A 12,032-nucleotide genomic window follows, 5' to 3' on the forward strand; every position below is an offset into this window, starting at 1 on the left:
GATCATATGCAATAAATGTAACAAATCAGCATAGAATACAGAAAGAGGTAGTCTAATGCAGACTCTTGACATGGATTTTACCTGCTGCCCGACTTAAGTTGGTTTGGATACCTGTAAAGGCTGTGAAGTTGTTCTTGCAGTGTCTCTCTTGGCTTTGCCTATACAGGTATTATGGTGCACAATACCACTTTTGCAAACCAACCTGATGTCCAAAGTACTGTATATCCTTAGGGAAGCAAAGCCAGTTTTTAAGACTTTTTATTTTTAAACTTCCCTATGTATACGTTTTACTAACAATGGAGATCTTGCCACATTGTGAGATGACAGTACACAGACTTACTGAAAAGAGAGTGCTGTGAGGCCTTGTTGAAAGGTAGGACTATTGGACCTCCTCTTGTGCAGCCAGAAGTGTTTAGGCATTCTCTTGGTGAGAGGAGACCTAAAAGACAGAGTTCATGGCTGCATTTGGTTATCTTCTACTGCAGTATTGACAGCAATATTGCTTAGATGTGGTGCAGTTCTAAGCTGTAACCCATTTGTTCATGGAGCCTGTATTTCATGGCAATTTTCACGGAGCCCTGTATTTCATAAAAACTTTTGGCTGCACAGCTGACATTAACTGCACCAGAAAAACACAAAAAATATGAAATATTCACAGCTCCTGCTATAATAAAAAAACATTGTTTGTGGAAACCTAATAAAGTTGTGATATTGTGATGTTGTTTCACACATATAACACTCCAAATTGAAAATGTATTTGATATACTGCAAACTATATAATAGCACAATCTTTGGCAGATGGGGCTACAAATACATACAGGGGTCTGTTAAAGATAAATACACACAATTGTTGTCATTTTTATACTGTTGCAACTTTTAACACATTTATAACATTTTCAGTAAATGAGTGTGTGGGGGGGAGTGTCCTGGCCAGCTGTTTCTATCTACTTATCAATGGTGCCCCAAGCCACAAAGCCATGTAGCTAATACAGGCATGGGATATTTTATCTGGGATCCAGTTATCCAGAAATTTCCAAATTATGGGATTTTCATCTCCTATAGACTGAATTTTATCCGATAATCCAAATTTGTAAAAATAAGTTCCATTTGTATTTGATCCAAACAAAGATATAATTAAAAAAAATTGTGTTTTTTCCCAATACAAATTTTTAGACTTTTTTATTGCTAAAATTTAGAAGATCAGAAAAATTTGGATTTTGATAAATAACCCCCGTAATGAATGAAAGATTCAGATTATCTGGAAAACCCCAGGTCCCAGGTATCATGGATTACAGGTCCCACCTATAGTTGCAAATGCTTTAGAATAAACTTGCTATGTTTCTAAGCACCATTCTATCTCATGCTTTACACCAAATCCAACTGCCATCTAGCAAGGTGCTCAGTAGGTGGCCTGACTGTCTGGCAAAGGTACTTATTATGACATTTATCTTCAATAACACTTTCCTTATAAAAGCAACCTAATATTTCCCTGTTATAAAAATGCCTTTCTTACCTAGATGTTGGGGCAGATGTATCAAGGGTCAAATTTCGAGGGGTTAAATCCCTCGAAATTCGACTGGGGAATAGAATAGAATAGGGAATTCGGGCGAATTTATGCGCTGGCGAATAGTCGAATGGGCGAATATTCGCCGGGGGAATAGTCGCACGATCGAATATTCGATCAAAGGATTTTCATTCGATCGAATGCCTTTTTATTTGATCAAAAACTTAGAAAACAAGCCTACAGGACTTTCCTATAGTCTTTTAAAGCAATTTGGTAGGTTTAATCTGGCGAAGTAGGCAGTCGAATGATTTTTAAAAGAGACAGTACTTCGACTATCGAATGGGCGTTTATTTCACTCGATCTATTCGAATCATTCTACTCAGGCGAATTTACGCCAATTCGATAGTCGAGGAGCACAAAAAACTACTCGAAATTCAAGTTTTTTTCCCTCTATTCATTCACCCGAGCTTGGTGAATGTGCCCTGTTGTGTACAAAAAAACATACTCAACTTCATTAGTGCAATATCGTAAATAAATAAGAGATTTTATTCTGCTTTTATTCTGCTTCCCTTTGTGCCACCAAAAGACTGTGGCTCATTGCTGCTACATTGGGTTATCCCTTTGTTAGGCTATTGTTGTCTGGCTCACTCATTCAGTCTTACTGTAAGTCTGTCATGGAAACAACACATCGGAGCAGGTTTCTTTTTTCATCTATTACTTGTAAATTTGTGACTGAATGGGCTTCTGAAAAGAAAAAATACAAAGCATGGTCTCCAACGTTTTGCCATTATTTTACTATTATGAATTTTTATTCCCTATCATTATTAAAAAATAGAAAAAGTATATGAATGGAGCCATGATAAGTGGCATCAGTATAGTAACTGATGTGGAAAAGGTTAAATAAATTGTAATTATAGCAGCTGGAATATAATTAATTCATAATGATAATTAATATTATTCTAAGTATAAAAATCTAGCAAAAAAAAGGTTTTAAATAGAGATATAGGACCTGTTATCCAGAATGATCATGACCTTGGGTTTTTCTGACAAGGGGTCTATCCATAATTTGGATCTACTATAAAATGATTTAAATATTAATTAAAACAAATAAGATTGCTTTGCCTCCAATAAATAATCTTAATACAAGGATCAAGTACAAGGTATTGCTTTATTATCACAGAGAAACAGGAAATCATATTTAAAAGCATGGATTTTAAAAATTGAGTCTACAGTGGATGGCCTTCCCATAATTCTGAGCTTTCTGCATAACAGGTTTCAGTCTGGACAACAGATCCCATTCCTACAAAAATAAAATATCTGGGTTCTCTGTAAATCTAAAGTCTTGCATATATCTGCACTATAATACACAAAAGCCATGAATATCTTGTAAATTATATCCTTATAAATGGTGACTAGTGATGTAATTTTTGTCACATGACTCACTAAAACGTGTTTATTATAATTAATAAAGTACCCCTTGTTGGAAAATATGAGGATATTAGAAGTCACCTTTTATATGGTCATGGAATTCCTCGGTGACTTATAATATCCTTATATTTTACAATAGGGGGTACTTTATTCACTATATATCCTAAACAATAACAGGCACGTTTCATTGTAAGGAAGTCATCTTTATTATGTATCGGGAACAATGAGTGAATAATGTGAATATTCTGTAACACACAGTTTATATTCTTATTTAGTAGTAATCCTATTAGTCCAGCTAATGGATCCCTTATATACTGAATCCCTTATATAGATTGAAAAACTCTTTTCGGTTAAATGGTGTCGTTTGTTGCCAGCCCTACCACGCGTTTATTTACCATAACATTAATTGTAGAAAATATTATTTTTATACCTCCTGATGTGCAGCACTTTATTTGGCTCCTTTTAGTTGATGTATAATTTGCCAACGTAATAATGGTTATTTTTCCTCCCCCTATAAATTATAATACGAATTGGCAGGGCTTAGCACATCTCTGCGTCATTAAAGCGATACACTTTGTGCAGGAACAGCTTGGGACTTGGTACCGGAGGAAATATTATTGACAATAATTTTGTGGACATTTGGTGATACATACAGCATGCCCCAGCTTAGAGCAATTAATTCAGGATACTGACATAAACTCTCCAGTCCTTTGACAGCTTGGAGCTGAAATAAAAATGCTAGTTCTCCAGGGGAAAGAAGGGGATAGCTGGCTCTTTTTCTAGACTGTTTGCTTATAAGTCCAGGGAGCAATCTTCCTTGCAGAATGAAATGCAAGGACACAAACAATGTACCGGGGAGAGAATGGGAGATGGGAATGAACAGTTTGAACTATTTGCTTAGTAGAAGGGCAGCCACAATGGTCACCCAATGGCTTTCCCATGCATCAGCTTGGGCTTCTAAGGCTCTTTTGTTGTTTGTGTCTTTCCTCCGTCCAGAAAAGAGCACAGCTGCAGCTCTATCCTTAAGCAAGGAGTTAAACCTATTCTTTAGAAGCTCTTTGCACATGTATAGTATATTTAGAATGCTCCATACTTCCTTCTTGTCTACACAAAATTTAAATGAATTGTATGTTTTGACGAATATATATATATATATATATATATATATATATATATATATATATATATATATATATATATTCTTTCAAGGATCCTTTGATAATCACCATTTAAAAGGGACACATCAAAGCTGAGTTTTAGTACAACATATCTATGGGATAAATATTTTTTGAAAAACAACCAGAATGGGCACATGTGTACTATTTTTAAATACAGTATGTTTACTGTAAACAAAAAAGATAATGTTGAACCTTATTTTGCAATGTTAAATGCAGTTTAAAAGGAATTGGTTAGAGAAACAAACAAGCAGTACAAAAAGACAAAATGCCTTGATATATATTCATACCCCTTATGCAGTGTTGGTTTTGGGCAAGAGGAACCACTTGCAAATTCCTTCGTTGAAAGGACGAGTTCGACCGAATTGCTTTACGAGGTGGTAAGTCATTCCACTTTAACAGCACAGCAAACGAATAGCTTACCAAGCCCACATTTAACATTTGCAGTCAAGGAGCACACCTGCAGTAAAGACAAAGTTTAAACATTGCGCTTTGCTTGTTAGGAATCCCCCCCTTTGCACCTCCTCAAAAATAAAATCCCTCAGTATATTCTTCCCACTGGGTGGCCAAAGGGAAAGTATGAAAAGCAAAGTGACTCCTATTGTTTAATGGCTTTCCTAAAAGCTGACCTCACGTGTCTGGAGAGAAGAATAGCACCTGTTAGTCAGTGACTAGCTACTGAATCTCTGTACATGAATCTGTGGACATGAATGTGTCCCACTGGGTGGCTCGTCCTTGTCCTTTTATCATTAAAGCTCCGCAGTAACTTACACTTGTAACCCGCACTAAGCCATAAAACAAAAGCAGATAAACATTGCAAGGGACTGTTGTGTACGATGCTGGTGATTTTTAACAATGATTTTTCTTATTTTCTGTAATAATAAAACAGTACCATGTACTTGACAGTAAGCTGTTGGCAAAACAATCATAGTGAGTTTTTTAATGTTTAGATAAAATCCCAGGTTCCAATGATTCTGATTAATAGATTATATACCTGTAAATTATCCAAATTGATGTGTACAAATAGAGCTGTCCAGAGTTAACTGGTTGCCAAAGCCTTTGCTGAAGCCCATCATCAGTAAAATAAACAAAGACAACATTATGTAAAGAATACAATTTATTTCAGCGCATGCTCACTAAGCAATATTTCAATCATTGTCAATCATAACATGATCTCAAATGTGCTCTAGTCCGACATTTTTAACATGACTATTCACCTTGAGTTGGCCTGGATACTGTTTCAAAAAGAGAGGGGATAATCAGTTATGAGTATTAAACAAAACCAGAAGGGAATGAGATACAAGGAGCTGCTAAGTTTGCCGTTTTGCCATTAGCCATATGAGACTGTACTCAAAGCTGGAGAGTTTGTAACTTGTTTGCTTAATGTAATTATTTGCATAAGATCACTGTTTTCTCAAAATTATAGATTTCGTACAATTACTGATCTTGTTGTCTGTGTCTTGGAAAATAAAACAAAGATTCAGGGGGATTGGTATCCTTAAATATTATTTTTCAGCCAAATTCTTATATGCACTTCCCCCACAGCCACATAGTAACAGCCAGGTAGGGTATTACAAAAATAAGGCCATGAAGCAGGATTAACTGCTCAAAATTCTTTATTTTCCATGACATTCTGCCACCGTACACAGGGCAGCTCCTGCCATGGGGCAAAGTGAGAACCTTGCCTCAGGCATCATGGAGCAGCCAGTTACCAGGGGCGGCGATAACTGCCCTTGGTAACTTTAAGAGATGAATTTCCATTTTTTAACACGGAAATTCGGCTCTGCTAGGGCAGCGAGCGAATATTGCTTACTGCACTAGCGATGCAGCCCCCACTGGATCCGCTCCATCGATAAGAGTTGAAAGAGCAGAGCTGGAGGGGGGGCTGCATTTGGGCTACTGCCTCAGGCGGTGGCAGCCTCTGAAACTCTTTACAGAGTGCTGGTAAGGCCCCATTTAGAATATGCCGTACAGTTTTGGTCTCCAGTGCTCAAATGGGACATTATTGAATTAGAGAGAGTCAAGAGAAGAGCAGAGAAGTTGGTAAAAGGTATGGAAAATCTTAGGTATGAGGAAAGACTGGCCAAGTTGGGGTTGCTCACTCTGGAGAAGAGGGTGAATTGATAACTATGTATAAATATATAAAGGGATCATATAATAATCTCTCTAATGCTTTATTTACCAGTAGGTCTTTCCAACTGACACAAGGTCACCCATTCCGATTAGAAGAAAGGAGGTTCCACCTAAATATTCAGAGTGAGAACTGTGAAGAAGTGGAACTCTTTCCCTGAATCAGTGGTACAGGCTGATACATTAGATAGCTTTAAGAAGGGGTTGGATGGTGTTGAGCAAGTGAGGGAATACAGGGTTATGGAAGATAGCTCATAGTACAAGTTGATCCAGAGACTGGTCCCATTGCATCTTGGAGTTCGGAAGGAATTTCCCCCTCTGAGGCAAATTGGAGAGGCTTCAAATGGGGTTTTTGCCTTCCTCTGGATCAACTAGCAGTAAGGCAGGTTATATATAGATTTGAAAGGTTGAACTTGAGGGACATGTGTCTTTTTTCAACCTAACTTACTATGTTACTATGTATGACATGTTTCGAGCCTATATGGCTCTTTATTGAGGCTGTGCCTTATGTAATATATATTTACTGCAGTCTTGCTACTTTAGGGTCATGGTACATGGGGTGTTTTAACACCTGTGATAAATCTGAACTACAACAATAATGTAAATCAATAATGTAAATCACCAGTGGGGAAACACACAAGATGCTTTGGCTTTTTAAAATAGACTGAAGTTACCTCTCGAGGAAAATTCATGCCTACTTGGGAAACTGGAAGCAACGTGGATGTTGCATTTTTAGTGTCGATTTACCACTAGCAACTAATCTCCATGTACCATCAATATAGGAGTTCAGATACCAGGACTTTCATTGTAAAATCATAGTTTGCACAAGGCATGTTCAGCAATTATGCACAATGAGCTTGAGGGTAAAAAGTGCACTTTGAGTCCCTTGATAACAACCAGATATTGCCCATTATATCAGCAAACCATCATGCAACCAACCTCAAAATAGTTTTTGTGAACTGCAGAGCCAAATTCCACTTCCATGTTTGCAGACAATACAAAATGATTGATCTCTTGCCTTAGCCTTTTCTTTTTTAATACCCATATATTGTGGTGCTGAGTTTTTTTTTCTTGCATCAAAGAACGATACATATTTCAAGTCATTTGAAATCTGATAATAGAAAAAAGGGTGTGTGAATGTTACACTACCTGCTTTTATAAATTCAACGGTCAACATTAACAGGCTATTAAGAAAAGTAGGGAAGAAAACTTTCTACAAAAAAATAGAGAGAAAAAAAAAAAGAGTTACCACAAAGCAGATTGTTTGTTTTATAAATCTTTCCATTGTGAGGTATCTGAAGTACAGCTGGGAAAGGTTAATGAACGAGACATTAAACATATTGAATAGCACTTACAGCTAGCTACTTATAGTGCTAATTTCCAAACAGTTTGCATTAGGCAAAGACAGTCTGCTGGCAGTGCAAAGTCTTTTGTTCATTCTTGCCAATAAACGTTAAAGAAGGAGATAGTTTTGTAAAACTGAAATGAAAGTTGACGCTAGTGCAAACATTACAGCCCATCTAATGCCTTGAGAGTTCTGAATGCGTAGGGTTTTTTAATTAAGCCTTCAGATTCTATAATTATAAGTCATTGAAGGATGAGCAGTGTTTAACTATAATTACAAAATAAACATCAAACTCTTATTTCACTGTTAACTGTCATTTGTTTTGCCTTCTATTAAACCATCTGTTTTAATAAATTTCCTAACTTTAATATAAATGTATTTATCCTTTTCTGTAGACTTGACAATCCATTTCTGTGCTTGAGCTGCTGGGAGATAAGAGCCTGGATTAAACAATTTCTCCGGCCTTGGTTGAGTAAGTGCTCTAGTAGTCTCCATAATACAACTGTGCCGGTTTGCGAAGAAATTCATAAATTGAATAAAAACAATTTCCAAGGTGGAATTTTTACTATTATGTTATCTTATTTTTCTGCTTTTTTTGTACGAGTAGCTTATTGTGTGTTGTCTACTTTTATTCTAGCCCCTCATTGCTAGCCACAACCTTTTGACTCAATATTTTGACAAAGTTGTAATTGCTCATATATATAAGCAATGGGAATATTCAGAAAGGGTTTGCAGGATTCTTATTTGTTTTAGGGATCAAACTTACCATCTGCTACAGCTTAGTGAGACAGTAGCCCTCCAAAAAAACTCACCACACACACAGTGTGCAGATAAAATCAAATTAATCTAGTCAATGACAACCAGTGAAATGAAGTCAGATAACAGGCAAGCAAAGACCTAGGAAAAACCATAATGTGAGTGAAAAGAATGAGTGAACAACAGCAGGTAGTTCTGAAGTAGTTCTGAAGGCCTCTGTTTGGAGGTTGTGGAGGAAAGAGAAAGGCTGCTGTGTATAGTAAAAGAGTTCTAGGCCAAAGAATGATTGAATGAATGATTCAAAAATATACTCCAAAGAGAATGATTGAGGACATGCAGAGAAAAAGTTAAAGAGACAGACAGAATTGGATATTTTTGCCAAGTTGAAAACCTGATCTCTAGTATAAATGATATTTGCAGGCAGTTCTTGCAAACCCTTGTTCATTCTTCCAAAAGCTTGCCAAATACAGTAGCAACAATTTAATGGGATATAAGGACACATATGGTAGTCACTCTCACGAAGACAACTTTTAGTCAGATGGTCTCCAGTAGTGTGAGTCTAGTCTAATGTTCTCTTCAGATTGGATTTAATTGTTTAAACAGAGAACTATGCAGAGAGAACTATCTTCAGGTATTTAACCAGGTTTATATTAGTCAAAGGTTATTGCTGAGTCCATAAAACGAGAAGAAATGACAAAAAAAGCTAAAAAGCAATTGCTTTATGCAGATCTAAACAATTAAGTGGTAGTAACTTTGAGTGTATGGTTGGATAGAGGAAAGAAGAGGGCCTCATGGCAGAGGAAGCAAGGCCAGGAGTAACTTTAAGAACGCTGGACAGCAGATTGCATTAGTAGTCTTTCTTCCATGAGGAGAGAGAAGAAGATACTTGAAAGGACTTGAGTAGATAGACTAGGACTCTTTCCTATGTTGTTTTGAAAAGGACTTTTGCCAAAAGACATAGTGGACGAAACGTGTAGAGGTGAGGTAGATGGTTTCCTATGAATAAGAAGGCAACTCCTGTCAGGCTTCCCGAGCCCATAAAGGGCTCATGAATTTGTCATCTGGGCTGTGAAGGTTTTACTTAAAAATGATATCTGATTGTGATCTAGCTGTTGTTGAATCTATGTGATTTCTCTAGAAGGATGTGGACTGAGGCTGTCCCTATTGGTCTGCAGGACAATGCATCTGGCACCCCTGGAATGGTAATTTGGCACCCCTGGAATGTATTCTGTAGACTGCGTATAAAAGAATCCATTAAGATAGAGCTTCAATGCACAAAGAATGGATCTGTTGCCTGTGATTTATATAAGCTACAACCTATTCTCAAATGCAAATGTTAGCTATCACAAATAGAACCTGTTGGAGCTTAAAAAAGCAGCTCCTATTACTTAAAGCCTCAACAGGATTATTTGGTGGTGTAATATCTCTGTAGATAGATGCCCTTGACTACCTGATGGATAAATAAGTGACCTTACTTAACTGAGAAGGGAAATGACATCTCCAGCCCTGAATGGAAGCATCCTATGCCGTGGTTGTAGTTACTGCATTTAAGACTGTAGTTTGGAAAGAAAACTCCATCACTAGGCCAATTGTGAAGATCTAGTCTTAAAGACTGGGTAAGAATTAATCTTTGAGCAAGGACCACAGTAGGAACTGCAAAACTGAGCAAAAAGGCATGTGGTAAGGCTGGTAATGCAAGGGTGAAAAGGAGAGGATAAGAAAGTCACCTGGGACAGCAGGGAGATAAAGAACGATTGGCTAGAAGATGCAGAGACTATCCTTTACCAAAGGTGGAAAGCTGTTGATCCCATTATCTTTGAGGAAGAATATAGGAAAAGCTTAAAGGTGAAGTAAATGTTATATAACCATGGATTTGCCGATATGTTGGGCAACTGCAAATAAGTTAAAACACTAACCTTGACATACAGTCACGTGTCTTCCATACCACACCTGATTACTCAGGTATCCCCTGCATCCACCAGACATGCACATGGGCACTTTTTTCATTCATAAGAGAATCAAGTAATACTTGTTGCTCATGTGGAAAGGTTTCAGTTTATACATATATATAAATGTTTATATACAATGCATTTTTCTAACGCCATCTCTCTCTCACTCTTTCTAACAGGTACCCAGGGCCCTAAAATATCTGGATGGAAGTGTGATGCTGTCTCACATGGTATTGGGTTACTGGAATGAATTTGTAGACGTCATCATATTATAACCTAAGCTTTAAGTGATTAAACTTATATTTTGTATATGTTTACACTGAGGACATACTGGACATAGCTGTTTATCCCTAATGTTGTATTCCATTATATTTACCTAAAAGTGTGCCTGTGTGTTTATGTTACAGAATAACCAATTCTTAAGCAACTTTACAATTGGTATTCATTATTTCTTTTTTTATAGTTTTTTTAATTATTTGCCTTCTTCTTTTGACTCTTTCTAGCTTTCAAATGGGGGTCACTGGCCCCATCTAAAAACAAATTCCCTGTTAGAATGCAAATTTATAGTTATTGCTTCTTTTTATTACTCATCTTTCTATTCAGACCACTCGATTCAAATTAATACATGGTCAGCGCCGGATTTCATTGCTGGCCGCCCCTAGACCGTGTGGTCCGACCAGGCTGGCCGCACGGTCCTAGCGCCTGCCTACACCTCCCCTTCCCAGCGCGCCAGCGAAAAAACGCCGGCGCAGCTGGTGTAATTGAATGGGGACGCACACGTCCCCATAATGCGGCTGGGCGGCATGCCGCCCCTATTTTTTGCCGCCCTAGGCCCAGGCCTATGTGGCCTTGCCGCAAATACAGGCCTGTGCATGGTTGCTAGGATAATCTGGACCCCAGAAACCAGATTGCTGAAACTGCAAACTGAAGAGCTGCTGAATAAAAATCTAAATAACTCAAAAAACCACAAATGAAAACCAATTGCAAATTGTCTCAGAATATTACTCTGTAAATCATACTAAAAGAAAATGTAAAGGTGAACATTTTACATAAGCTTCTTGGTCTGAGTTGGTGAAGGCAAGTCTGGCGAAAGAGGTAACGTTCAGTAAAATCCACATCTTAGTGAATTTGCAGAGTAACGTCCATTCGCCAGATGGAAAATTCGCCTGGCGATAGAGTGCAAATGACCGGTAGCGCCAGTCTCTTTCGCTAGCGAAGTTACGCCTACGCCCGTTAGTAAATCGACGAACTGCCCGAAAGCGATAACACTGGTGAATCGTCGCCAGTGTAAGTCACTTCACCCTTTAGTAAATCTGCCCCTCAGACTGATGCAGGGATCCAGTGAGCACTCACATATGACTGCTTGTACCACCAAAATGAATAGTGGGAACATGTGTATATGCTCACTGATACTCTAATACAAAACTTCAAACAATTATGGGAAAATTGAGGGTTATTTATCAAAATCCAAATTTTTCAGATTTTTTTAAAATAAAAAAGTACGACCAAACTAGAATCCAAAATATGACTTTATTTCTTATAAAAAAAAAAGCACGATTTGTTCAATTCAGGGGAAAACTCAATAAAATCAAGCGAAAACCCGAATCGTCCGATTTTTCCGTTGGTTTTTCCCAAATGATATGATTTTCGGGCTAATTCCAGCACAGACCAAAGAAACTTCCAATTAGGATAGGGACCTCTCCCATACCCTACAGAAAAAGGTACCAGGCCCCTGGTGTATAAAG

The 12,032-nt window shown here is 37.6% G+C and overlaps 1 long non-coding RNA gene across 1 annotated transcript in view; it reads left to right on the forward strand.

Moving 5' to 3' along the window:
- The window catches only part of LOC121394169, a 47,608-nt gene extending 36,833 nt beyond the window's left edge, over nucleotides 1–10,775 (forward strand). The window contains exons 2-4 of the long non-coding RNA XR_005961528.1: nucleotides 7,978–8,054; nucleotides 9,477–9,540; nucleotides 10,467–10,775. This is a non-coding gene — a long non-coding RNA (uncharacterized LOC121394169). The remainder of the gene's footprint in view (nucleotides 1–7,977; nucleotides 8,055–9,476; nucleotides 9,541–10,466) is intronic.
- Nucleotides 10,776–12,032: the final 1,257 nt, after the last annotated feature.

Source organism: Xenopus laevis, chromosome 5S, assembly GCF_017654675.1.
Source record: "Xenopus laevis strain J_2021 chromosome 5S, Xenopus_laevis_v10.1, whole genome shotgun sequence".
Taxonomy (NCBI): Eukaryota; Metazoa; Chordata; class Amphibia; order Anura; family Pipidae; genus Xenopus; species Xenopus laevis.